Source organism: Pseudorasbora parva, chromosome 21, assembly GCF_024679245.1.
Source record: "Pseudorasbora parva isolate DD20220531a chromosome 21, ASM2467924v1, whole genome shotgun sequence".
NCBI classification, from domain to species: Eukaryota; Metazoa; Chordata; class Actinopteri; order Cypriniformes; family Gobionidae; genus Pseudorasbora; species Pseudorasbora parva.
Window position 1 is genome coordinate 22,345,545 of NC_090192.1, and position 27,649 is coordinate 22,373,193.

The following is a 27,649-nucleotide window of genomic DNA, read 5'->3' on the forward strand; positions in this document are numbered from 1 at the left end:
TGTGTGTACGTGTGTGTGGTGTATTTATATTTAATTAGCTTCAGTGACTGTCTAGTCAAAATGTTGGTTTGCAGAAACAATTCATTATTATATTTCTTATAATTAAAATTGTTTTAATACATTTTAATTTTAATTCATTTTATTACAATAAATATGTTTAGAATTAAAATGAACAATAAACATTTAAGTATTTTTTATGTAATTATACACATAAGAAAAATAATTCCCTACATGAATTGCTCTAAATTCCATAGCCAGCATTCACATTAAGTGGGATCACCAAGAACCAGACCGCTTAGGCAAATATCATGCTGTAAGTGAACCACACCACCCAATCGTCTGCACCAGCGCTGTCCAACCACAGGCAAATGAGTGCTTGAGTATATCCTGTCAGCAGCGCCCACCATGCTCGCTGGTGTCAAATATCTTTGCAGCATCTCATATCTGTGCTTTGTTGGCACAAATGTGTGAAAACGTGTACGATCTGAGATTGAAGCTATATTCCAAGCTAATAAAATAGCTAAATAACTTTGATGACATATAGAAGAACAATAAACACTGCTGTGTGGCAGTAAACAAATTACCTAGATCATTATCTTGACAACCCAACAGGCCAAATGAGGAGGAACTTATTTACTCATTATGCATTATAATCTTACAATAATGGAACCTGTGAGGATTAACAGAGAATTTGAATTTAAAGTCATTTTCTCTTACCAACGACTGGCTGATGCCTTTCCGTGCACCTCGAAGCAAGGCTCAGGATGCTCCCGGAGGTGTCACTATACAGTATATATGAACAGCTTCCTTTGCATGGAAAAAACACATCCCCAGTGGAACAGAACAGAATGCCAGGAGGGCTCCACAGGAGCTCTCGCCATGACAACATCATCACCCTGGCAGCTGTTCTGCTCCATGTCCAACACTTCTAGAGCAAGACAGCAAAGAAGGAATGTTTACACACACAGCGGAATGAAACAGTGCAGCTATACTCAACAGGGTGTCGGCTGCAATCTAAAATATTTTCATTACTTTTAAACACACAAGAGACAGTAATAATAGTAAATTATCTTTTTAAAGGACAACTGCAAAAAAATGATAATAAATCATAACATTTCCTAATCACTGTCAAAGCCATCACAGTTTTACTTTGTATAACAGAGACAAAAACAGTGCTGAACAGCATTAATGGAAAATATCATTTTGTAAAATTACCAAAACTCAGCAATGTAGCCTTTTCTTTCACATTGTACTGCGACTCATTAGCAAAAGTATCTTGTATCTAGAACAGCACCAATATTTTGAAAAGTAAGTACAGTTCATGCTTTTAATGAATAGGGAAAATGATTTTTTTGTTTTTTATGTAGTTGATGCCATATTAATTCTCAAAACCACTAATCGATCTATTTTCGTATTTATTTCCACAAACATTGTATCCTGGATGCCAGCCGAACGAATCCCCACCCACAACATTTGAAGACAGGCAGTTCGGTCTGGACTCGATCCATAGAGGAGTGATTATGCCTGAACAGAAACTGTTCGGACCAATAAAATCATCAGGGCGGGCTTTAGACGATGACGGACAGCTGATAAACAGTAACGTAATCATGCACGTCATCAAAGGCGCCTGGATTATATTTGTTCAAATCCTAAACGGAGAGCTTGTTTGTATATGCAATCACCTTCACTATTTCTCTCTGAAATGATGATCATGTTGGTAAGTAACTGTGTATCCTTAAATTATTTTATTTTTTTACAACACCGGCAAAGATCATTTATTTCAGCGTGTGTGCAGACAGAGTGTGTGTGTGTGTGTGTGTGGGGGGGGGGGGGGGGGGGGCATACACAATATGGCACCAGGCCCGACGCAGTTATAATTTTCACATCCTGTGCCACGTTGTTTAAATAGCAAATGCATTTGTGCCTATTTATGTGCTGGTCTGAAAACGAGGTGTGTTCAGGTACATTGTTGGGGTTGCTATTTTGAGGCAACTAAAAATTATAATACAGCCGCAATATATATTTTTACATTTAAAGAGTGCATTAGTAATATGTGTAATATGGGTCCACATCACGCATACACTTTGCTTATTACATACAAAGGGACGCACAACAGCTCACAAACATTAAAAAAAAGAAGTGTTCAGCCTTTCCACTCACAAATTTCAGCATGCAAACAGCATTCTGGCTTTTAAAGGGAATGGAAGATGATCCCGTATTCAGCTTGCGAAGAAAGCATAACGCCTCTCACAGTTAAAAGCACTAAGTCCTGCATCACAAGTCACGCCAGTTGTGCTTTTCTCACAAGATTTATTCACAAACGCTGATTCATCCGATAACGAAACTAATGAAACTTGACTCATTTAAAGCAATTTTTTTATCAGTTCAAATTAATATATTTTAAATAGACTAAAGCAATGAACATTTTGTCAGAACCTCTAGTTTGCATGTTATGTTTAGTTTTTTCAAACTGCAATCTCCATTTTACAAAAAAATTGTGATTCCCAATTTATCCAGAACTGTGCAGCACCAATCCTAGTAAAAAGTGAACATAAACCGCAGAGCAAGACAACACATGTGTAACAGTACTGTATTTGTGCATTCATTTTAAAGTGACAGCAGCATAATAAACTACTTTTAGACCTAGCTGAAAAACACCATTTAATTTTTATCTTTTTTTGTGTTATATTTATTTATTTATTTGTGATATTGCTTGTAGTTAGAACTTTTTTAACCTGCTTTTAATAATGTTCGAAATTTATATTAGTTAGTAGTTTTAGCTGTGGTATCGAAATTGGAATCGAAAATTGTGAAATGTCACCTTATTTATACATGGGTAAAAATGTTTTATTAATTTGCTACATTTTTGTGGTAGGGCAAATGAAAATTATTCACTGAATCGAATCAAAAATCTTGATTTGATTCAAATCAAGACATCTGTATCGATACCCAGCCCTATTAATGACTCACTCCAAAACTACCTCACAGAGTCAAGAACTTTTTACACCATCATAAGTCTGGTAATACTTTAGAATGGGGAACACATATTCACTATTAACTATGGCTTTTGCCTCAAACTCATAATTTACTGCTTATTAATAGTTAGTAAGGTAGTTTTTGTAGCATATAAGTTTAGGTAATGGGTAGGATTAAGGGATGTTGTATAAGGTCATGCCGAATAAGGCATTAATATGTGCTTTATAAGTACTAATAAACTATTAACTAGTTGCTTACTAATAAGCAACTAGTTAATAGTTAATAACTGAAACTTAAGTCTTTTTCCAAACATAAACAAAAAAAATTAGAAGCTGAGTTGTGTCAAATTTAGACAGAATCAAAGTGTCAAAATATAAAGTACACATTACATCAAAAAACATTATATGGAACAACAATATTTGTTATAAATACATTTTTGAAAAGCACAATCACTGGTTAAGCAGCAAGTCTGCTACGGTCTAAAATGCAGATATGAACACCGATAAAGAGCCACACCATCACATTCATCACACCTCAGTTCCTTTCTCAGCAAACCAAACCGTGCTAATTCCTTTGCTGACACATTAAACCACAATGAAAAATAAATTTAGAGAATGAACCATGGAGGATTATGTTTTCTTGGTCTGCCGTCCAATAACCCATTGCTATTGCAGGAATTATAGCAGTTCCTCAAAAATGACCTAATGTATTTTTTTAAAGAAACCACAACAGGGTGATATACATTCAGGATAAATCCCAGACTCACCTCAGCCAACAAACTATTATAAAATATTATAATTAGAGACATTTCCATTATCAAATTCTCACAGTTACAGGCAATCTCTCTTATTTGCATCTACTGCCATTAAAAAGTGACATCAAATTATCTTGAATATGACTATCATTTCCTAATCAAACTGACTGACGCCTTCCTGTCCAGGCCCACCTCTCCTTTGTCCCATGGTGCTCGTGTTCCTGCTCCAGGCCTCCTCTCACACAGCTACTAATGAGCCCTCTAATCAGCAAATGGGCTCTTCAGAAAAGAGCTCTCATTAAAATCTGAGAGAGAAAAAAAAAAATGAAATGACAGTGGCTCAAAATGCTACACATATGTGAGGCTTTCAACATTTAATTGAGGACATTTTAAATGTCAGAAAGTCCTACGCTTGGCCTTCGTGCTGATATAAAACAATTTTAACGCGAGCACTTAAATGCCCATTATGTAAAATTAAGTTCTCACATAGTGTCAAGAATCCAAGTGATGCTGAATGAATGGTGAATGGTGGAATTATGAAGGTGCTTCTCAGCGGACAGAAACGCAGCCAAGGGCCCACTGTTCCAGGACAGAGAAGTTGATCACAATCCATGGAAGTATTGTGTAGTGTTTGGCAACTCCATTGCTGACTTGAGCGATTCAAAGAACACACGTTTCTGCTCAAGTTCTGAAAAAATGGGCTAATGTTAAGAAATAAAACAGATGTGGAGATTAGGTCTGGGCGATACTGTATATATAATTACATAATATCACAATATAACTATTGTTACTGTATTTTTGAACAAATAAATCCACCCTTGGTAAGAATACTTTGTTTAAAAATGTTTGTTTTTTTTGTTACTGTTGTTTTTTTTTTTTTACTTTTGCATGGTAGTATTATATTTTTACAATTATTTGTATTTATTTTAACCAAACAGCCACTGTTGGCAAGTAGATTCAACATTATAGAGCCAAAAATAAGATTATATCTAGTCAAAATTAGCAAGCTGGTTTCCATTTTAATAAAGAAACAGAACAAGAGTAGAAATATTTAATATTTTTTATTTATATGCATTAATATAACACACATCAAAGCACACCAAAGCAATAATTTTTTGCTAAAACATGCAATAAAACACATAACGCAAACGATCTACAAACTCGAATGCCGTTTTAACTGCTTAAATAAACCATTTATTAAATGTGTCTTAACTCTCCCATAGTTACAATATTATTATATCAGAGCAAAATCATCACTAATATTTGAAATATCGTACAGCCCAGTGTTTACATTTATAAATTACACTGATCCTTTACAAAACCTCTTGTGGATTTGTGCAAAGAGATGTGAGATTCCCTATGCTCATTCCCCAGTTTGCGAGAGCACGGCCCACGTTCTTTAGCAAGCCCCGACTGAAGAGATGGCCAGAGGGAGCTTGTGTGAGCTCAAGCTGTGATGTTTCTGAGAAGAGCTGCAGGACTTCTGTCTGATGTTGGACAGAGCCCAAACGAAGAGCCCAGTGAAAGCGACTCCTCACCTGTTAGAGTACTAACTGAAATATGATTTGGTGCATTATCAAGCCCCCACCTAGATTTAACTTCTGTGGGAACGGAAGTAACATGGACATTTGGAGACCTTAAAAGGTGTAGTATTCGGTCTCCCTGAATTGTTGTCGAACACTGTTGATATTTGAAATCAACCCAAACAAATACAACCCCTCTCTTTACTGCTCTGCTGCCAAAATCCACAAACACTTTACAGCCCGCACCTAGCCGCCTTGCTCTGAGCTATTCTTGAACCCTGCCAACAAAGACCATAGTCTAGCATCACTAGCTGGCCACCGTTACACACCCAGTGCAAGAGAGGATGTCTGTTTATCATGGCAGAAAGAATGCTTCATGAAAAACAAAGCAAAGATAATGAACGAACGACAAGGAAACACAAAAAGTGAACATACAGTATAAGAGTAAATACAAGCAAGAGTTGGTTGTTAGTCGCCAGCAGGCCAGAAGCTCTAGACTGTGTAGACCCAGCCTGATCTGCCGGTGATTTGATTTCGCCCTGCAGCTCAGTCTGGAAACCTGAACTGTTCATTCATTTCTACTGCTTCTGCTACACTTTTGCGAGAACCAATCACAGACTGGCTTATCCACCTTGCGCGGTATTGTTTGGTTTAACACAATGACAGATAGAGAAGCGATGGGTCGTTGCATGTTGAGCACGCCTCTTGTGGTCTGATTGGTTGAAGGACTATCCAATTACAGACATCCAACATACAGAGTCATTCAAATAATGCTCATTTATCACATCTCTTGTGCAGTAGAAAATACAGAGCAGACTCCCCAGACTAGAGGTCGACCTATACATTTTTAAGTTTTGCAGATTAATCGGCACGAGAGCTGATTGGTGGAATCGGGGATTGGCAAAATTCAATACGTATTTAGCACATTTTCATGGTTCAGTACAGTTTTTTTATTTGTATTTCTTGTAATAAAGTTCAGCACTGTTTTACTTAGTGTTATGTTGTATCCAGTATCTATTTTAAAAACTATCGGTCGAATTAAACAGTTATCGGCAAGTGTGGTCCAACCTAGTTATCATTTCGGTAAAATCCACTAACGGACAGTTTTGTTTATAAATTCAATGTAGAATTTCTATACCTCAGTCTGTTGAACTGATAATCACTCTTTTGTCTCTTAAACACAATCTACTAAATGCAGACAACTTCATTATAAAAGAAAAACAACAAATTAAAAAAAAATATATAAATCACAAACATGATTTGTGACTATGACAAAAATACTACTATAAACTAGATGGTGGATAAACTAAATTAGTGGATAATTCCACGGGGAAACAAATAAAAGTGAATACATGTAGCACTAAATCTGGTAAAATGTTACACATTGATGTAAAATACATTCATGAAAAACAAGTAAATATTTTTATAGAAATAGGGCCTATATACTAAGAAATGAAAAGACATTTATTTTAAATGTATAACGTGTGTTAATACATTGTATATAACGTGTATAACAGGTGTGCAGGATGATGCACTTGAGTCACAGCTTGCAACACTCCGTCCGCATTGAAAAGTTCAAAACACAATGGGAAGATATCTCAATGCGTAGTTTATCCATTTATGCTACATTTTAATGAGCCTTTTCTTTTAATCAGTCAATCATTTAACAGTTTAAAATTTCAGTTGCTGTGTGTGAAGAACTATACAATCTCTAGTAGAGGGCTGCATTGGGATTGAGTCCCGCCGGGTCCAGCGGGACCCAACGCAAATCTCGCGGGAGCGGGCGGTTTGAATTTTGCTGCGGGTGGGAATGGGCGGCTAAAAAAAACACAGTGGAATGGGAGGTTGCCTAGCGCCATGATGGAGATGTCAATAGATGATGTAGAAAAGAACCTCAAACGAGGTATTTACAGCACAAAACCTAAGCAATAATTGTAATAAGCAATAATAATAACCTAAGGAATAAATTCTCAGAGTTTTGCAGGTGCGGGCGGGAGAGGACATACACATTGCGGGAGCGGGCGGGAGTGTAACACATACGTTGCGGAAGCGGGCGGTAATGGTCAGTAATTCGGCGGGCGGGAGCGGGATGAAGAAAACAGTCTCGCGCAGGGCTCTAATCTCTAGTCCAGCGGTGTGATCTAATAGACACGAGTAACACGATTTAGAAACAGCAATAAACTCCAGCCAGGTAAAGTCATTTTATGCGAAACCATTATCTTCAGATCAAGCATAATAACAGGAACATTGAATCACCTTGGAGAGTTTCATTGTGTTCACTGCCGTTACCGAATGCGACACACAGTTTGAAAGCTGAATGGAGAATGACTGACGGACGCAGCAGAGGGATGCATTCACGTGAACTTGAATTTAATGACTTGAATATTAATCTGTACCTCACATTAAACTATAGAATAGCTTCAGAACACTTATAATATAGTGCATAAAGCGTTGATGAGGCTTTAAAATGTTTGTGTGTTTTGTTGGGCTTAACAATACACAAATTATTATATGCACAGTATCAGACTTGTCAGATCAGTCCTGTCTGACCAATACCCGATCCGGAAAATAATGGCAGTATAAAAGCAGATACCAATATGGAGTAACGGATCAGCGCATCCCTAATCATAATCCTTCTTATGATTAGTAATATAGTAATTAGTCTTTCTTCAAATCTCCCTCTTGCTTGCTCTCTCTCCTCCACCATCAAAAGCTCCTGCTGATTGGCTAAACTGATTGGTTTGTTGTGGTGCTCAGTCCAACCAACTTTTCAACAGCGTATTTGAAAAACTGCTTACTGCATCTTTAAGGAACATTGACAGCAGGACTTGTGGACATTTATTGCATGAAAGACATTTGCGTTCAAAATGCTACTGATATCACAGCTATTCTGAAAGAAATATCCAAAAGTGTGATACACAACTTAAAAATAATTCAAGCGATAAGGTGGCGTCCCATTAGATGAACCTAAACAGCTCTAACCAGGATTACCTCACGTTCTTGATAATTTGGAACTTTCTCAATCTCTCTCACACTCAACAAAGTTAAGAAAAGAGGTGACAGACTTCTCTACAATTCCGTTAGGAATGGACTGAATTAAGACAGAATTAATGGACTAACTGAATGCGTGTATTTGTCCCTTCAGGCTATTATTTATGCGCAGCTTCATTGGAAAATTTAATCAAAAAATACCATTCTGCCTTTGCTTGCTTCTTTCATTAGTAATTTAAGATAATGTGTTTTTTTCGTACTGTGAAATCCTTCCTCAAGTAGGAATCTGCGCGTTTTGCTTAAGGGCGAAAAAGTTCCCCATGCAGATTTTGCTCAAGTTCAAGTTGGCTGAGATGAATTCTTTGTGAGCTCTAAACTACTGTCAACAGACTTGTTTTGTTGTTGCTGAAATAATACTAATGTGACCGCACCTTAAGAAAGTCTTGTCGGACACCATAATTCAAAAAAACACATAGAAAAAAAAATACACCTTCATTGAAGTCAAATCAATCGAACATTTTTACACTTACAAAAGAAGCCAGAACATAATGAACAGCCGTTTCATCCTCACAATAATATCAGATAATCTCAGCAATGATTCTCCCTCTGAGCTCCATTTGATGGGATCATAAGATCATAGACCCCTGACTATAAGGTCCCATTTACACTGGTTCAAGTGACCCAATTCCCAACTTTTCCCTCTCACAGATCAGACATGACACGTGAACGTGTAAGCGCAGGGGGAAAAAACACATGAATTCCGATATCCTCAGATCAGATTCAGGCCTCATATATAGTAATAAATCCGATATGATTCGGATACGTGCATTTGCGTCTGCCATGTAGGTGGTCAAATCGTCATTGAAAAAGGGACTGATGCGAATGACGTCAATTGGGGTCTCCAATGTTTTGCTGACCTTTAAAAGGTACTGCAGAAAACATTGAATTATCATTTAGTCTGCATCCATTGTATCCCATTGCTATAGGAAGTCCCGTTTTACTTTGTTTTCCGGGTCAAAACGTCTCTGTTTCGCCAGTGTATAGTGTAAATGCAAATATTGAATACGCGTCACTTTTAAATCATGATGCAAGATGACTAAAATCGGAATTGCGCATCAAGGCCTGCAGCGTAAATGCGGTCTTAGAAGTGCTCTCCATGTTTCTTACCTTTGTCTGAAAGTGCCGGTCTTCCAGAAGTTCAAAATCTCAGACAGACGTCTACACCTTAGAATGAAGACGATGCATCTTGACAGCTTAAGCTAGGCTGATTTCAAAAGAGGCGGAATGGATCATACACATCCGATACAACCATCATACACACAGACTCAGGGAAAAATGATAGTACTGCAGATTAGCACTCAGTAGCTATGCTCACAAGACAGTGCGGCAAGTCATTGGGTCAAAGTTGACCAATCATAGGCTTCATGTGACCAGCTTATACCTCTAAAAAGCTTAAGGACATAATCCTGTGGCTAAGTGAGGATACACCTAAAGCCATGCCTAGTCAAAAAAGCTGCTGTAAATACAGAACTCTGTCACAGACATGTCCTTAATAAGTCATGTTCATAATAAGTCTGTGAATGCACGATATTTAAACTGGAATATGATAGAAAGGCTGAATTATTTAAACTATGTTATGACCGACAACCGTTAAATGGCTGGTATTAAAGCATATTATTTTGTGAAAATTTTAAAAAGATAAAACACTAAAATGGTATGGTACCTACATTTACTTCTAGTATTTAAAATGATTGATGTTATTTTGTAATGTACAAAAGATTTGTAAGTAAAAATTACATTTAACAGTGTTGTTCTTAAAGATTCAAACTGCAGACACATTTAGTGGTGTTTGTTCTGAGAGCAAAATCCAGTTATTTCAATGGGAATCTATCTAATCTGGAATTTTGCTTAAGGGCAACATTTTTTGAATTGGACACCTTTCTGAGTTGTGTTTCATATATCACTACTGACAATTGACAATGGACACTATTTGCATACAAAATTTCACCATATTTCGCTAGTGTGACCACAACCCTATATGAGAGCTAAATGATGGCAAAGGTGGAAATGGGTATGCACAATGAAATATGAATGAATACCCCTTCTTCTTTGAGGAGGACACGGGGAAAAAAATTGATTGAGAGGCATTTGCACAATGCCTAAGAGGTTTTATTACCTTTTTGACACCACAGATCAGAAAGACCAGGTGTGACTTATGTTTGAATTACATTTTCAGTTAATGGCGCATACACTGGGCCAGTACAAATGAGCTCAGATTTGCTACATAAACTCTACAAATATGTCACCTGTGTGTTCAGATTATGTTTCATTTCTAGCACGCAACATGCCATTCATATTTAAAATATTCTGTTTTCAAAACAAAATAAAATATTAAATATTAAAATAATTATATTTTTAAAAAATGGTGTGCCAGTGCAATTTTAACATGCATTTCCCTGCTAAATTCACGTGAATAGCCATATTTGTCCCTTGCCCATTTCCAGCAGATTTCCTCACTTCCCATTAAGAAAGGTTACAATTTCAGAAGACCAAATCTGATGGCATTTTAAACCTGCTGATGTTCTCGTCTGGCAAGGCAGAAAAGGTCATCCCTGGCGACCGATTAAGACAGAGGCTGGATGACAGACGCCACATGCACGGATGAGAGACGAATAACATTAAGCGAGACCACCCGTACGACAAAGAGCGACGCTGAAACAGAAGACCCGAGCTGAAACAATATCTTGTGAACTTTCACTTTTTGATCTTGTCGCTGAATATCAAGTGTTACTGTATATCTCCGAGAGCACATACTGTGACGTGGTGTCAATGTACAATGAATCGATAAAGGTGTATGGAGAATGACGGTAAAGATCTGCAGCTTGTTAAGGAAGGTCATTTGCATCTCAATGGTCCTATAGCAAGCCGGCTGAAAGAACGATGGGAGCACGGGGGGACGAAGCGCATCTTTGCATTTAGTTCTTAGTTACCTACTGTATGTGGCAAGGTGAAGGGGGGAGCTCTTCAATTACTGTCAGTTGAGAAGGGACATAAACTATGTAGGTCACTTCAATGCATCCTGGATCCCCCCAGACTGACACAAGACACCTTTATTGGAACCCCATCTACGTGTTTTTTTTTCTTTACCGCAAAGCGCTACAGTGAAGTTTCCATTAAAAAAGCAAAAGGCTCTAACACATTAGTCAGTTGTCGTCTGGCACAAGTTCTCCTACACCCTATCCAATAACCTTAGCATATGAATAATGAAGTTCCTTCTGTGTTGAAACCACATAAGCTATATGGATGAGAGTTTTATTGAAGACAGCAGCAATAGCACAATCCAAAAACTGATTTGCCAAAGGGGTTTAGTCGACTCTGAATGAAATGCAACTGCACAACAAGTCATCGTGGCGTTTTCACAGACTCACCTTTTTTGGGGGGTTGGGCAGTGATGATCATTGTATAGTTTTAAAATTATTTCAAACCTATTACATGGTTTGCTTTCTCAGACCAGCAAGTGCTGTTGCCGTGCGGATGGGTCCGGGATGCACTGGGGGTTTTCTGTTTTAGTTGAGGATGGTGTTACTAATCATGAATAACTAACCTTGTTTTTACTACAGAAATTAATCAATTAAAAACTTACTTTAGCTTTTCATCAAAATAAAAAAAAATCCTATTTCCCTACCAAAAACGGAATTGTCCGTTATTTGTGAGAAAATGCTTCCCGGCCAAAAACGGAATTTTTGTGTTTTTACTGTTAGATGCTAGGAGGGCACTATTGTGCATCTTCTGAATGGGTACTGAATCTCCTGATCAAAACACACACACGAGTAATGCCTAGTTCAGACTGCACTATTTTCAAACTCGTCGGGTCACTGCTTTTTTTACACTGCATGACCATCTGGGGTAGGATTCAGTCGCTGCTGTGTTCACAAAGCACGATGAATCGGCGAGAAGGGGGGTTCACACTGCATGACTGCACAAGAGGAAGAAGAATCGACGACAACTCTGACAACTGCGCAAACTACGTTTCCCAACTAAACACACGTGCGAGGTGGCAAGTAAACAACGCGAGATCACACGTGCGTCGGACCGGAGTTCTCGCACGAGACTTGGAATTGTTATTAAAAATGATAAACTGCAGAAAATTTGCACTCCAAATTATCTGTGCGCTGATTTGTGGAGAAAAAGAAAAACAGATTATGGAGGAGGAACTTGTTGGAGAGACAGAGGGAGCAAGGATTGTGTTCTGCAAAGAGAGTTTGACGTAAATAAATAATTTTGCAATGTGCTGCTGCTGCGGCTGGACGTGCAAATGTTTGGGCTTTATTTCTGTTTGATATAATTGTAAACATATCTATTAAAATACTGATATTCTGGTCTATAACTTCTCCCTGAACCTCCCGCTGCCCTGTATCTCACTGTCTCATTGGCTGTCGGTTATTGCCAATGTAATTTTCAGTCAGAACACATTTCACACAGCCGGAGTTTGATTTGCCGACAGGTCCGGATATTTAGCATGTCAAATATCTCGCGGCCGTCTGCGACACGTCTGCGATTCTCTCTGATCGCGTCTTTGATTATTAACACTGCGTGATTGTCACTCGAGTGCATGAGCACCGATTTGCCAATGATCTCGAGCATTTGTCTGTGATTACACAAAACCTGTCAGCGTGTCAAAATCAGGGCTGAAATCGGGCAGTGTGAACTCGGCTTATGACGCAGTAAAACAAGCGCTTGCATCATTAAACAGCATATGAATCAAAACTTTCTAATGAAATGTGGACCCAAGACGAACTACAGGACTGTGCAAGCATTAGGGGTGTTTATGGACTCGATCTACTCCATCTGTGTTTGCTAATCGTTCTGAATCTGATCTGGATACAGTCTTTCACAAAAACCTGATTTTCTCAGCTTTTTGCTGAAAATGTTGCTTTTTATATTAAACTTACCCATATTCAAGTGTTCATAAAAAAAGGAATGCATGAAGCTAGAATAAAACTTTTTTTTTTTTTTTTTTCTGCATGCTCAGATATTCATTAAACAAAATATTCTTATGGGCTATACAATTCTTGTGAGAATTGTCAAAAACCCTGGAGGTGGCTGGCAAATTTTTTTTAAAGGCTGACAGGGAAAGAGCTAATCACTGTAAAGATGCTTTGAAGAAGTTTTTTTTTTTTTTTTTCAGTTTACCAAAAATGATTTTTAATATTTTAGTTAACAATAACAACAGTGACTCACATGAACAAAATTATGCTTCAGCAGTGGTAGTACAAAAAAAACTGCAAAAGCACTAAACAATTCAGTCTGTGTTACATTTCACACGTTCACTGAAACAGTGTTGCCTGTGTGGCCAGTTACTCGCCTGCCCACACTGCCCTGCCCACTAGTGTATGGACATTCATCCGATTCTCATGTTAATACCAACTAAGCCTTCTTCACTGTGTCCGGTAATGGATAAAAATGCATCAGATATTGGCCAAAAAAACCCCCAAAAAACAGGCTGTCCTGTGGAAATAAAGCCATCCGAGCCCTGAGCCCTGATTCATAGAGCGGCCTCCAGAGGAACGGCTTAAAGCCAATGCTGCATTATGCTAAGAAGCAACAGGAGAGGGTTCACACACAGCCTATTCCCCGTATTCCCGGTGATACTGTGGTCACAGCATAAGTGTAAAGAACAGCTAGAGAAAGTAAAGCATAATACCACGTCTATGGAAAAATCTGCTTTACTCAAGAGAATTTTTTGCCTTTATTGAAAGCAAAGCACCAGTAAAATTCCCTGTACCAGAACAAAAGAAAGCTAACGAGTGAAAACTGTTTTAAGAGCACTCTTTTTAATGCTCTTGTAGATGTTTGGAGACCTGTGAATGCAAAACTCAACAACGCATGTGATAAAGCCCTTCCATGTAAATGGGAGTTTTTTTACAGGAGTTTTAGTTATTTTTATTTCTGCGGCTACACATTGGTTAGTACCACACACTCTGAAATATCACCAAAAAAAATCCTATAAAAAAATACATTTATAGTTCATCTAAAAACACTTGGTTGCACTTTATTGTAAGGTGTTTGTGGTACAGTGTAATTATACATGTAAATACTGAGTACTAATAATAAACTACATGTACTTACTATAAGGTTAGGTTTTGGTTCGGGTTTGTTAGTTGCATGTAATTATTCACAATTTATGGTAATTATGCTAGTAAATACATGTAAAGTGGAACAAGGGCACTAAAATAAAGGGTTACCAAACATTTGACTAAAAATCTGTATTTAAAATTAATATTAATATCTTTATAAAAATATGTATTGGTTTTAATGGGGGAAGATATCACAGCAATGATTGAACATTTTAAAGAAAATAAACAAATACATAAGTTGAAATAATTCATAAAAATAATGTAGAAAGAAGGTGCGAAGGAGAAAAGGTGATTGATTGATTGAGTGATAACCATGACATTATTGATAATTAGAGTTTATATATATATATATATATATATATATATATATATATATATATATATATATATATATATATATATATATATATATATATATATATATATATATATATAGCAGTACTTATTATTAATGATGTATCAGAGCATGTAATTTTTTTTTTTTTTTTACTTGTAATCTTTCATCAAAATAGCTTCCTCTTCTCTTCTCTTCTCTGATGATGTGTTGTACTGGCGTGACGGCGGAACAACCTGTCACTCAACATGTCATCACAGCAATAGAAAACCAATTTAGTCAATTCCCAGATGACAAAATCAAGTCCTGTCCTACATTTTTCCTTATTAGAAAAGTTGTTTCCCTAGGATATGTATATCGCAATTTCTGTTTCATGTCAACTATAAAGCAACATTTACAGAAATCCCAGCACATTCTGAAATGTTAATTTCAAATTTAAACGAACAAGCGTGAGATGTGATGAGACTCCAGACAGACTGTAAAAATTCTCAAAACATTATAATGTCAAATAAAAGCTGAAATAAAAGAACTGTAATAGCAGTGAAAACAGCTTTAAAACAACCCGATGATAAAAAGCAGCTCTCTTTCTCTCCGATAGATTCACGGCACGCAGACTGTCAATAATATGCAGATTCACTAGCTGTACACAAATGAGCATAAATATGTGCTCTATTTGGAAGCTGACACAGATGGCCATCCCGTAATGTATTATTGACAAATGAGCACATAAACTGGCAGCCGCTTCATGACTGTTGTGGAAAATGTGTCTGCAGGACTGGAGCACCACATGTGAAATCCCACAGCTAACTATAGCAGTGCTTCTCAATTGGTGGGTTACGACACAAAAATGGGTCACAGAAGAAAAACAATGCAAAAGCATATAATAAAAAGCAATTGGCCAAATAATCTAAATAAATAGAAAAAATAAATAGACTTATCAACTTTTTAAACAGAGGAGAAAATATATTTTGTTGTTAAAGTCAAGTAAGGTACAAGAAAATATGACATCAAATGACATTAACCCTTTGACACGCACGATCACATTCTATGCTGGTCCCTGCAGCGTACGATCACATTAGAACGTTCAGTGATCAACTGCCAAATTCAAAAATGTAAATCTAGTTTTAGCACGTTGACTGTGTCTAGCGCGTTGAGTGAGTGAGAGACTGACTTGAGCTCAGTTCTTTTAATGTTTATTTCATACACTTCAAACTACATTACACAATCACAAAAATGTCACATACTATCGGAGTTGTAAATCCAGCAGGCTCCAACTCCCTGTCAGTGTTGAAATCATATAATGGCGGCACCCCGCCCACAGCCCGATCAACAAACACGTGCACTAGAGGTGGTTAGCGAATCAGAACACAGCTGGGCCAGCTAACCAATCTGAGCCCATTGCATATTTTTGAGGGACCGGCTTGATAGAACCCAGAAACCATCAGACCGTTTTTACAAGGAGGGACAAAGCAGCGTAGAATAAAGGTAAAATATAGGAAAAACAAGAAACGAAGCATGAACATGTTACAGTGCAACCCACAAACACAATCAAGCCTTCGAAAGAATGTTTTACCACCCCTTTAAGACATACCCAATTGTGTTTACAAGAATATTTTTACATTTTTGTGTCTATTTGTCTGGTCAAGTGCAAAAATACTCAGAAGAGAACGCCACTTTCGCGCACTCTTCTGTATGAGAGGCTTTCTGCGCGCAACTTTTGGATGCGCGGGTCTTCTTGTGATTGAATGGTTTAAAGTCTAAAATTGTTTAAAATGCACACAAAGGAATTTTAATTACAATTTTCAAAACAAGTATCTGATTCCTGAGTAATAAGCATTTGATTCCAGAATTGGAATCGATTTCTGATTCCCAACCCCAAGCACAACGGTTTATTTTATCACCTGAGAACACAACACCCTGAAGGCCTGAACAGCATACCAAGTTCAATTATACAAACTTTATTTTCAGATCTTATGTGGTAACACTGAGGTTTTTTGTTTTTGTAATATCATATAGATTTGTATTTATATATAATATATTTGTTTTTGTTCATATCATTTTAATGTAGGGATTTAAACTCCTTTTGCTTAGTAAGTTTTTTGCACAAACTGTATAGCACAAACATAATTATATTTTTTTATTTAAAATTATAATTTTTACTATAATAAAACTTAATAATAAAAAAACTTAAATAAAATAATTTATTATAATAAAAAAGGGTTTTTTTTCTGATTAATCGATTTAAATCATCTACTTATTAAATCGTGTTTAGGAAACATTAAAATTCAATTAGGGAACTTTCAATTATTGCAATATACAATGTTTATATTACCGACAAAATTATGAATATATTTTGTGACTAAATTAAGTATCAACCAGCCCCTTTTCCATAACAACATAACACCTTTTCTCTTATTCTCACCTTTTTGTCAAATCTATATTCGGTTTATTTGTGATTGATTGAACAGCCTCAAGACAAAATAAAAAAGCAATAGAAAAAGCTCACACACACAGAGAAAAAAAAGATTGATCTGCTGGGGTGAAAGCCAACATGGGGCCCAGTCTGCATGCCAAGTCAAACAGCTCTCCCATCTCTACTCTGTACAGCAGCCAGAGAGCGAGGCAGCGAATGTTTGACACCTTTTTCATTTTCAGATAAAGTATTGCTTCTCAAAGGCATGACCTATTTTTCCCCTTTACTTTTACCACTTGTTAAAAGTCAGATGAGCAAGGATCTGGCTTTTAAGCAGACATACCAAGCTCCATACTGCAGATGTTTGCTCTAGAAACGCGCAAGGAAATTATGACAGCTATAAATGGATGACTCTTACCTTCTGTGCTATCAGGTCATTATAGGATGACTATATTAGGGATGTGACAGTGAGGAAATTTTCCCACTGGTTAATTGGCGTGTGACAACACCGATAAAACCGTTATCACCGGTGGGAGCTTTTCAAATCGCTCATTTTAAATCGAAAGTAAAACGGCCGCTCGGGTATTCATAGCAAAAAAAAAAATTCATAGCGGAGCAAAGCGAGCGTTTTCAATGAATTCCTATGAAAGTTAAGCTTCCATAGGAATGAATTGAAAACGCGTCAGACTGGAAAAATGCCGTGAATGACAGTGTAGCAGTAAATTTGTGCGCACCATGACGCCGTGAATCAATGACAGAGCGGCCGTGCTCATTTTAGTTTCAGATTAGAATCAGCGCCAGTTCGGGGACGGGTTGCTTGAGTTTTGGGTTCATTAGCCTATTATTCTTAATGAAAAAACACAACATCAAAACAGTACAATGACAAACTCACTTAAATGGGTGCTTTAACATTTCATTTGAAACCAAATCTTCTGCGATCATCTTGTCTGTCAGCTGTCCGCTCTGGTAATGAATGAAATCTGACTCCTGCTGCATTTGCGCTGCGACTCTCGTTCGGCTCACGCTGCATTGAGCAGATGCGTTCGGTTTTTAATTGCAATGTCTAACTGAACTAAATTATTTGATTACTTTAAAAATGAAAATGACCGTGGGCATGTGATGTAACTTTGTAACACCGAATTTCGCAGCAAGCCTAGACTTTATACATTCTCTTTTTGTAGCCTGATTTCATCTGATGTGAAAAAGCAGCCACAAGTATGGCTTATGGTGTCTTTTGATGTTAACGTCTGAAATCACTCATGGTCTGATGGTCACAAGAAGGCACTGACCTAAAGCTCCAGGCCGTTATTAAAGACGTGCCTAACTTCAAAAACATTCATGATATAGTTCGCGGCTCCTCTTATCTTATTAAACACAAGTTTGAGATTAAACTGGGTCAAGGATGGCTGAGGCGCCACATACCTCAGCCAGGTGTACGGGGCCATTATGCTGCACATTTGGAAACACATATCTAAGGCACGTACTTTGTTTAGAAACAAAACTGAGAGATAAATTAAGACACTAGTGCTATATTGTTACCACAGTATAAAAATGTCTATCATTAAATGTTGCTATATTATGTATATATTAGAGATGCAACAATGCAGTTGCTCCACGGTTCAATACATACCTCGGTTTTTAAACACGGTTTACGGTTCAGTTCGGTTCGGTTTTTTGCTATTCTATTCTTAGGCGACATGAACAGAAAGAGGTTAAGAAGAAAATGTTTTTATTGTAATACTCTTTCTTAATTTTACTTAAAAGACTTAAAAACCCTTACGTAAAAATTTACTTTAAAAATAAAAAACTTCCTAGTACACATTCCTAGTGTATTGTATAATATAATAAAGATTTACAGTGGCAGCTCAGAGATGTACATTTAATTATGCAATTGAATTAATAAATGTAGGCTAAAATTAAAACGACAGTCTTCAGTATACAATATGCATTATTTAAAAGCTACTGTATTATTACTTTATTCAAGAGAGCAGTGAGTGATTTTATTAATATATTTTAGAGGTGAACTCTCCTTTAAGGCCGCGAGTCCACCAAAGCGTTTTTTCACGCAGCTGGCTGGCCTTTTCAATTGTTTTCAATGGAAGCACCACATTTTTAAAACGCCTGGAGCGCAATGAGGCGCTGAGCGAGTATTTCACACCCCAATCGCTGAGCGTTCTGCATTTTTTACTGGTCGCCGAGAGTTCAAGATCTTCAACTTTGAGTAAAACGCAGTGGTCTACTACACAGACCAACCACCACATTCTGTCAACAGATGACAACAAGCAATAATACGTAATATGTAATAACGTAACAAAATTATTTAAAACAAGAGCCAGAGTAAATGCTTCACATTGTATCTGCAATTTTATATAGAATCAATACAGAAACAAACTACCTGTTTAATTAGTAACACTTCCGCGGATTTTCCATTTCATAACAAGAATCTCAACTGAAGAAAAAAAAAAACGCTGCCTGCCAAAACGCTCTCAAGGGCTCACAATGAGGCATTTTCAGCAGAGCGCCTAGCGTTTTCAGCTGGCTAAAAACGCTTTGGTGGACAGACGGCCTAAGGACAAGTGTTCACAGTCACTAGGCAGCGTTGCTAAGACCTGTTCGCATCTCATAAGCCCCTTTCACACTGCACGTCGGACCCGCAATATTCCCGGAACATTGCCGGGTCGCCTTCTGTGTGAAAGCAACCACGTCCCGGGATTGATTACCGAATTCGACCCGGGTCGGGGACCTAGTAATATTGCGGTATTCGACCCGGGACGAGCGCTGTGTGAACAAAAGCCGAAACGTGTACGTAGTTATCGTGCGACTCCTAGAGCTTGTTTTTTCAATAATACAACCCTGCAGTGCCAGAAGAGCTAGTCGGTGTTTTAAACGCAGAGAGTGGTCGTATACAAAAGAAACTAAAAATTAAACAAGCAGAAATGTGCGCAAACTGGACACAAGTCGAGACCACAGAGCTCTTTACTACCCGCACTGAAGCTGAGATCGCTCGCCACTATCACATCAGGATGTCACGTGTCAACTCGACCCGGGAACGTTAAGCGTTGTGTGTGAAAGCGCACATATTACGGTATTTCTCTGGCAGTGTGAATGGACCAAATCTAGCGGCCCGGGAACAAATGCCGGGTCGCATTATCCGTGTATTTGAGGGAATCGCAGTGTGAAAGGGGCTATACAGACACACTTTAGACATAACTGACTGTTTATATATGTTAACCATGTGTGTATTTGACAGTATTAGCGCAGTAAAGGCGGGCGTACACGGTGCGATTTTTGCTGTCGTACGAACTCGCAGAGAATTTTTTTTTTCTCGGGAGAAATCGCGTGGACATCGTGGATGCTCGTATGGTCGCGGCTCGCACCGTGTGAGAGGAAATACGAGACGAGCCGAGCACGTTAAGAGCACCTCCCGACCTTACGATCATTTTTAAACATGTTTAAAAAGTTCGGGGTGTCGGCCCGATTTTTACCAGCATATGGCTGTCCCCTATTGCCAAATCATGCACAAGCACGTCACATACGCTCAATCTATGACTATTATTAGCTCAGTGGCTGCCACATACTGCGTTCACACACACACACACACACACACACACACACACACACACACACACACACACACACACACACACACACTTTCTCTCACGTGCACTCTTCTCTCTCCCTCTGGTTGTTTCGGTTAAAAGGAATGGCTTTTCAACAAATCATTTTCCCACCTTTTTTCTTTATTTTTTGTATCTGAAGCTATAGCAGCAACATTGAAAGCTCCGGTGTCTGTGTTACATGAAAACTCGTGTGATCGCGGCCGGCTCGCGGTGCAAACAGTCGTGCCGTGTACCAGCTGATTTGATGCGATGATCAAATTAAATGACTCGTAGCGTCTGCAATATCTCACGACCTTCCGAGTGTCCGAATTCGCACAGTGTACGCCCGCCTTAAGACCAGTAAACACGTGTTTTACAGGCTTTCAGTGTGTGCGCTCAGCACATGTAAAACGCAAATGAAATGTTTAACCAGCAAGGCTTTAAAACGCGGCTAAACACCCCCTAACTTAAGCGCATATGATTGAATATTTGCTCATATCAGCGCGTAGACTCACAGGCACACTCAAACAGAGCCAAAATAAACTGAGAGAAATATTTCAAAGAGAGAGAAATATAAATAAATAATTAAATGCAAAACCGGAAACAACTTAATTCACAAGCGGGTATTGAACCGTGAATGCCATACCGAACAGTTCAATATTATATTGACAATTGTGGCATCCCTAGCATATATGTAATTGACACTTCAGAGTAAGGCTGGGCGATGAAACGAAGTGAAGTCTTTATACTCGACGCGCTCTCCTTTGTGCTATACTTTGAAATGACAGGAGGGCAACTCTGAATAATTGTTCTATAAACCATCAGGAAACAGCGGTGAGAAGAAGGGTGCACACACGTGACCATGTTAACTTTATAATCTCCTGCAATATAATGGCAGCAGACCCTTCTCAGCCACTCCAGCAATGCACACAACCCAGAAAAACTATTGGTATGGATTTTTGCTGAAAATCAGCTATCGGTGCTGATTAATCACCAAAACGGATAAATAGTATAGTATTTTGTAATAGTATTACAAAATATAAAAAAACGAAATAAAAAAATATAACTATTGTATTGTTAGCAACTACTGTATACAGTATTTAAGTTAAATACGGACTACTGCTACTACTACTACTAATACTAATAATAATAATAATAATTTTTATTGTATACATTTTATTAACGTTTTTATAGAACACCTGTAAAAAAACAATGTTAATATGTATGCTTTCTTAATTGATTCAATCATCAAGATTTAATTTGGTGAAAATTGGAGTTGTCAGAACAAATTATAATTGCTAATATTTTGCTATCCAATTGCGTGCAGAGGTTGTCTGGCTATCACCAGACTAAGCTCAATTTAAAATTGAACATTGTTCTGGGGAGTCTGCTCTGTATTTTTTACTGCACAAGAGGTGTGATCAACTGGCATTATTCGAATAACTCTGTACGGATATTTGGATTGTCCTTCAACCAATCAGATCACAAGAGGTGTGATCAATGGGCAACAACTTTTATCTGTCATCGTGTTAAACCATAGACAGTAAAAGAAATGGACAGAGCTATCCCATTGACTTCAACGGCGGAAAAATGAGGCCAATCAGAGGCACTCACTTCCTGATGGCTGAGCGAACTGCGCAGGCTCAGACTGAGCTTGATGACGTAGATGTGACGTGAGCCCCCTGTCTGACAGCTGTAGGTCTTCTAGTCGTTGTGGAAAGTGAAAAACAATCACGTTGTTTAAATATTTTCTCCCATTGCATTTGGCTCACTATCGGCTTCTCTCCATTCTCCCCCTTTGACTTTATTGGACGTTATGTCTCCATGTCCCCCCGACTGCCTCATAGACAGTAAAAGATTGTTTCTGAGCGTCTCCTCCTGTCTATATGGTAATTTCTCAAATGTGCAACAGAGTCGCGTTGGTTATGACGCAATCATTAGCCTATTTTTACAAAAACAGCTTCTACTGGGGCGATAGTGTAAGATACAAGGTAATAGAGCCTTTTATGCATTGTCGTGTTTCTTTATAAATAAACAATGGACAAATGGAGTCTTTAAATGCCTCTGATGTAAAGTTTTTCATTGTCAAAGTGACTCAAAAATGAATGGGAGTCAGTGGGATGCTAACAGCAGGTGATGGCTTGGTTAGCAATGGCAGCCCCTAGGGGTGGTTCGCTTTCCGAGTGCTAGATTACCCCCTTGTGTTAAACCCGCCAATAGAGCGTCAGGTGGATAAACCAGTCTGTGATTGGTTGCCGCAAAAGTGTAACAGAAGCATTGGAAATTAATGTACGGGTTTCAAGACTGAGTTGCAGGGCGAACAGATCAGGCTGGGTTTACCCAGTCTAGTGGAGAGGGAGTTTGAAAGACAACCGTTTATCCCGCCCCTCGGATTGAGCCCTGTCAATGGTGATTTCCCAGACCCAACATCTTGATGTGGGTCTGGCTTGTCAGGCTAACATAATAATAATAATAATAATAATAATAATAATAATAATAATAATAATAATAATAATAATAATAATTTGTATTTACAGAACAACCATATATAAAAAAACAATAGTATTTACGGCTTTCTTAATTTCTTAATTAAATCATCACAATTTTATTTTGATGAAAATTGCAGTTGTTTTATAAGTTCTTCTCAATACATGTCTGGATATATGGCTGAGGTGTTGCCAAATGCACGTTATAAATAAATAACCCGAACTCAGAACAAATGCAGATGAGTTTGAGTTCGACACTGAAAACACCAAATCATGAGCTGCTCACGTGTAAAACCCTGTGGGCAACGGGAAAAAGAAAAGTGGAATTATACTTATACAAACCAAGCAACGGAATCAAGTGTGGAAACAGCCTGAAAATACATGTTAATGACTCTGTGGTGTCTAACGTGTGGGTCAGCTTGACTGCACTCTACACAGCTGCTTCAGGTTTCACTGGTTCAGGGTCATTCAGCGAGGGGTCTCCATGCCATGCCATCTCTGTCCTCTCCTTCCCATGAATCACAGCCTACACTACAGCACAACCATTGGCCTTGTCCAAATCCATTCCACACCACAGTATTTATGCTTCTTCAACTCAGAAATACTTACCGCCACTCTCCATTTACTCTAAAACAATCTTGCCTGAAAAACTTTACTAAGAAGAATGTACAGCAATCAATTTTTCAAGCATTGCATAATATATATTGACTCAAGCACTTAATATTAAATATTTAATTTTACCTTGGACAACAGATGCTTAATATTGTTTTATATACACATAATTATTCTTTTTATAAACTTTCACTCTCCTTCAAAGCCCAAACTTAATATCCAATTCAGTTAAATGATGCAACATGACTGTCGTAAAATGCAGTCTACTGCAGGACATGCTTAATATAAAAATAAATAACATAAGATATTTCTTTTAAAAATATTACCGACCTCAAACTTTGAACGGTAGTGTAGCACAGGCAGTTGCTAACATGGGTTATTTGGATGTAGGAGGGGAAATACTAACATCAGCTAGCCAATCAAGTAAAAGTTGACCTAGAGTTGAGTTAGAAATGAAGACTGCATGACATTATCTCCACACAGTAGTGGTGATGACAGCACACTTTGTCCAACAAAACAGTGGGCAGGGAACTCTCCTTAACGAGATCCTGATCCATAAAAACCTCTAGTCCCCTACAGTATCTGTTGAAGTTAATGTGGCATGACCATCGGCAGCTTTCCAGAGATGAAGCATGCTGAATGTTACAAAGTGAGGCCTACAGTATAACCTACAGCATCAATATGCACTGCAATATCCCAGTACACCTTTCTACAGAATTCATACCAAGAGCCAGAACAAGATGCACACAAACCTTTCTCTATAGTTTTAACTACTTGTAGTCAAGGCCACTTAAACCGAGACCAAGACAAAACCAAGACTTTGAAGGGTCGAAACCAAGTCAAGACCAAAACCAAGAGAGGCGAGACCGAGTCAAGACCAAGACCAGTGGAAGTCGCCACACTTATAATAAAATGTGGAATATGCATATGATTGACACTTCTCTCGTATGTGTGGGTGTGTAAGTGTACCATGAGAGACGTTTTGATAATCAAAAGGCATTGCAGATATGTGGGAATTAATCTTTTCCTTTTCGCCAGTGAAAGGCATTGAAGACGACGTGTTTACGGTCTATGGTGGACAGAAACACCAAAGTGACACTGACAGAGGGCAAGTTTATTTTCTGAAAAGCGCTCGAGCCCATTTTAAAACTCAAAGTTCCGTAAAAATGCTAATCGCGATGAGGTATTAATCTCAGACGCAGTGCATTATGTCTTAAATTAATATGAATAACAGGAGGTGGAATATGTATCATACATCGTATATCCATTAGTATACTGCTCAGGCAAATTATTTTAAATATGTATATTTTTCATTTACATTGTGGAAATGTTATTGTGCAGCTTTATTGTGCAACAGCAAGGAAAAGAAACCCTGTACTTGCATCCTGCCTGTCATTGACTTACATCGGCATCCCTTCCGTGGACCCATCACAGAATTTTCGGCGATTCCGTGAAACTACCACAGATTTTTGAGTTAAGGGTCCGTGTTCATTTCACGGAATTCTGTGAGACCAGGTTGGTTATGACATGTGAACGTGTAAGCAGTAAAAAAAAAAAATCAGGATTCAGGCCTCACTCATATGTGGTAATAAATCCAATATGAATCGGATGCGTGCATTTGCTTCCCCCATGTAAGCGGTCAAATCGGATATTCCCCAGTAAATTTGAGTCGTACGTCATTGAAAAAAGGGACGGAGACGAATGATGTCAACTCAGGTGGACACAAACTGCGATGAAAGGCCAGTGTTGCCGTCCGCGGTTTTCCTGCGGAATTGGGCTACTTTAACACAGTTTTGAGTTGCAATTTGGCGGGTTTTGTTGTGAAAACCTGACAACCCTGTCAAGAGCTCTCCTCTTTTTCTCCGCCTTACGAGAGAAATGTTTTGCTGACTTTTAAAGATGTGTGGAAAAGTGCAGACAGCAAAACATGACAGTATAATCATTTTGTCTGCATCCAATGCATATCGCGCCATTTTACTTCCTTTCACCGGTTAAGAGCGTCTTGTGCTTTTTCGCTAGTGTACAGTGTAAATGCAAATTGACTCGCTTTAAAAAATGTATGTAAGCAGGACGTCAAAAAAATCAGATATAGTCCCCAAATCGGAATTGTGCATCAAGACCTGCAGTGTAAATGCAGCCTAATTTCATGATAGGAGTCATTTTAGATATCAGTATTTTTTTTACAATTATTAATAGGCTACTTAAGCAAAAACTAGCGGGACTTAAATGTCAGTTGTTAGAGTGCCTCTTGAGATCAGGGGAGTGAGGTTTACATGCAAACCTCTAAAATAACCTGTTATACTCACCTCCCTAAACCTCACATCCATCTGGGGTCACAGCACCAAATGTAACCATGTCACGGAATAAGCACACTTTGCTGAATAATCATTTTACCTCGATTGTCTTGTTCTCCTAATTGTTGGAAGCTGAAATCAAAAATCAATTATGATTAATTGCACAACCCTTACTAAATGCATTGGGTGGCGCTGTGGAGCATGTAAACGATTGTATTTGATCCCAGAATGTCGTCGTCTGTCTCTAGGCTTTGGAATTACTTTGATAAAATGTTTTATTATTAAATTTATATTAGGACCTACAATTACCTAAATTCATTACAAAATCACCACATATCCACACTTGCGACATCACCACCATGCACGTATGATTGAGAACTCCTCAGTGACTTTTTTTTAACTACAACAAAACTAAATCCCACATCAAAATTAAATTGAAAGGTAATCTATTCACAAATTGCCAAGAGCTTGTTATAAAAGAGATGCATCATTCTTATACGGCATAGGTGTTCTTCATATTGTTTCCATAGTACATTACCAAAACATTTAAAGACACTAATAACACTAAAAACAATACAATTGGAAATGATTCATTATAATAAATATCACTCAAATGATATATGACTATAATAATATTCTAGGTCTGAAGTGAACACAGCACAAATCAATCATCTGTGAAAATCAAAAGGAGCGTCAAACACTGACTTAATAAAACAAAATGTATGACAAGTCATTAATGTATGGTCCACAAGAAAAATATTAAGCCATTAAGATATAGGTTTACCGTTTATCAGCTTTTGTTCAAATATAGATTAATTGTCTTCATGCTACATTTGTAACAGCATGAGATGATAATATGTGTCTTGTAAATTTCCCGCTGATGTTGAAATACTCCTATGTTTTTAAAGATGTATTTATAATTTAACATCACACCAGCCATAACAAATGGAATATTCTTAGTCATATACATAATGATTGGGTTTTGTTTTTACCTCACTAACTGGAAATAACCTGATTTATTAATAAACACTCCACCTAACTGCTTGTATAGATAGTCTATTTAAGTTTAACGAAATTTGACAATGTATTACTTACACAAAAACAAGTTAATCAACTAATGGCCAAGACCGTAGACACTTATTCTGCTTATTTCATGAATGAGGCCCGTTGTTTACTTTTTCAACTAAAAGAAAACCTCAAAATGTAATGCAAGCTTGTTGTGTATATTGCCTAATCATAAGCTTGTTCAGAAATGGTGATAAAATGATTAGTTTGATATGAGCCCATACTTGAATACAATAAGTTAAATAAAATATCCATACGTTTGCTTAGTCAAGCAAAAGAGCAAATAATAAGGGAAAAAACAACAGGTGTTTCAGGGATCCAGGAAGATAGGGATCTGGACAAGTTGACAAATGATGGTAAACTCTAAGCAGTAACAGCAGCAGCAGAAGCAACAAACAGAGCAGTTGTGATGTTGATTTTCCTGTTCCCTTTATGCAGGCCCCTTGAAACCTCTGTCAGAGTATG

At 37.8% G+C, this 27,649-nt stretch overlaps 1 long non-coding RNA gene across 1 annotated transcript in view; it reads right to left on the bottom strand.

Moving 5' to 3' along the window:
- LOC137056555 (uncharacterized) overlaps nucleotides 1-27,649 on the bottom strand; it is a 120,286-nt gene that overhangs the window by 80,088 nt on the left and 12,549 nt on the right. The gene's annotated exons all lie outside the window — the stretch shown is intronic.